Source organism: Corvus brachyrhynchos, unplaced genomic scaffold (assembly GCF_000691975.1).
Source record: "Corvus brachyrhynchos isolate BGI_N302 unplaced genomic scaffold, ASM69197v1 scaffold122, whole genome shotgun sequence".
Lineage (NCBI taxonomy): Eukaryota > Metazoa > Chordata > Aves > Passeriformes > Corvidae > Corvus > Corvus brachyrhynchos.
This window is the reverse complement of record NW_008236778.1, coordinates 626,863-629,506: the sequence shown is the minus strand read 5'-3', so window position 1 is coordinate 629,506 and position 2,644 is coordinate 626,863.

The following is a 2,644-nucleotide window of genomic DNA, read 5'->3' as shown; positions in this document are numbered from 1 at the left end:
AATGCGCGGCGGGGGCCGTCCGGCAGCGGCAGGGAGGGCGGTGGGGTCCCGGGGGTGATGAATCCCCCTGGAATGATGCTGCCTCCATCCCTGGGGTGATGCAGCCCCCCAGAGTGATGCACCCCAATGCCTGGGGCGATGCCTTCCCGTTCCTAGGGTGATTCATCTTCCCGGGGTGATGCTTCCCCATTCCTGGGGGGATAAATTCCCTCTGGGGCAATGTTCCCTCATCCCTGGACTGATGATTCCCCCTGGAACAATGATCCCCGATCCCTGGGGTGATGCTTCCCCATTCTTGGGTGATCCCCCCTCACCCCTGGAGCGATGTCCCAGTGTCCCAGCCCACCCTCGAGCTGACTCCCTGACCCCTATCCCTGCACCATTACCTGCCCCAAAGAGTTGGGGGAGGACAGGGAACACTTCTTCCCCCCAGACCCCCCTGGCACCCTGAGAACCCCGGCCATGCCAGCCCGGGATGTGGCACATGGACACGGGCTGTGGGACGGGAGCAGCTGGGAACGGGCTGGGAAAAAACCCCGGCCAGCTCGCACACACATGTGCCAGCACCGTGCCTCAGTTTCCCTTCTCATCGAGCCTGCCAAGGGCCGGCCACAGGCAGGAAGGGGATGAATCAATGATGCGGAGAGGAGAAGCCCCCGCAGAGCACCTCCTGATTTTGGGACACCCATCTGCACCCCCGCCACGCTGTGGGGCATCAGGGATGGGCACAGAGGGTGCCGGAGGTGACTCAGCCATGGGAACGCAGCTGGACCCCGGCGCAGGTGGCACTGGGACAATCGGGCTGTGTCCCCCGCCCCGGGGCCAGGCCCGACCCCTGTGGCCAAACCTGCCATGGGGCCAAGCCCCCAGGATCCGGTCCCAGTGCCCATGGGAGGTTTGGGGCGCAGTGCCAGGCCAGGGGCACGCGGCGGGGACAGGATGTGACCGCAGCCAGTCCTGAGTCACCGCCAGCCACCGGATCCAGCCTGGGAAGGGACAGGAAGGGCCCTTGGCTCCAGCACTCCTTGTCCCAAACAACTTCCACAGTGGGCTGGGGACTCCATTCCCAGTTTCAGTACCCTTTTCCCAGTTTGGGAACCATGTGCCCAGTTTGGAGGCCCCATTCCCACTTTGGGTACCCTTTTCCCAGTTTCACACTTTGGGGACCGTGTGTCCAATTCGGGACCCCATCCCAAGTTTGGGAACCATATGGGATTCCTTTCCCCGTGTGGACACTCTGCTCCCAGTCTGTGAATCACGTGCCCAGTTTAGAAACCCTATTCCCAGTTTAGGAACCCTATTCCCAGTTTAGGAACTATGTGCCCAGTTTAGAGACTCCATTCCCAGTTTAGAGACCCCATTCTCAGTTTGGGAACCACGTGCCCAGTTTAGAAACCCCATTCCCAGTTTAGAAACCCCATTCCCAGTTTGGGGACCCTGTGTCAGACCCTGCTCCCAGCCCGTTGCCATCGGTCACCCACCGGCAGCAGCTTCTGGCTGGAATTCTGCCCAGATTCCCGGGGCAGGTGGGCCAGGGGTCTCTGGCCCTGGGGGGGCAGCAGCTGCCAGCTGGGGTTGGGTTTCGGGTGGGGGGGATTTATCACCTCCAGGCCTGCAGGATCCCCCAGCCCTGCCCTGCAGCCCCCCAGGAGCTGCACAGGAGCCCGGCCTGGCCAAACATGGCCAGGGGGGACAGCAGGGCTGGGCCTGTGCACGGGGAGGGGAGGTCATGACGGGGGGGCCTGCACCCCCCAAACCCCACCACTACCTCCGGCACCCACCTCCCCCTCCCATTCCTCCTCCCTCTCCCTTTCCTCCTCCTCCTCCTCCCCTAGGGGTTCATTGGCCACAGCCACCCCAGTGACCCCTGGGCAGACCCTGGGCAGGACTGACCTGAGGCCATTGCAGGGGGCACAGGGGGACACCAGAGTCTGGGGGGGCCACAGAAATGCCTGAGCAGCCCTGGATGGGGCCCAGGAGGAGAGGTCCTGACCCCCCCCACAGTGCCCTGAGGGAGGACAAAGGGAACTGGAGCATCCCAGCCCCCAGTTCAGACCCCAGACCCCCAGTTCTGACCCCTGGACAGATCCCTGACCCCAAGACCAGACCCCCAGTTCAGGCCCACGGCCCTCAAGACAGGCACTGGCTCCCAAGTTCAGACCCCCCACTTCAGCCCCCAGACCCCTTCCTGTTCTTGGCATCCCTCCTGCAAGGAAAGCCTGTCTGGGGAGGGGGAATGCAGCCAGGCACCCCAGAAAGGCTCTGCTGGGCTCTCTGTGGGCACCCCCAGTGCACAGGGGAGGGCAGAGACCCCCCAAGGCCCCTCGCCCTCCCTGTGAGTTCCCCAGGCCTCCCTATCACCCTTCCCAGGATCCCCCAGACCTCCAGGGACCATCCTGTGACCCCCCCTTACCCACTCACCCCACGGGTTTCACCCAGAACGAACCTGTGACTCCCCCAGGACCCCTCTGTGACCCCACCAGGAGTCCCCGGGACTCCTCTGGGTACCGGTCCCCTCACCGGGACCCCCGAATCCTCCTCAGGACCCCTCTATGACCACCGCGAGAACCCCCTGTGGCCCTCTTGGATACCCGCCCCCTCCCCGGGACTCCCCGAGCCCACCCAGGACCCCCCTGTTACCATC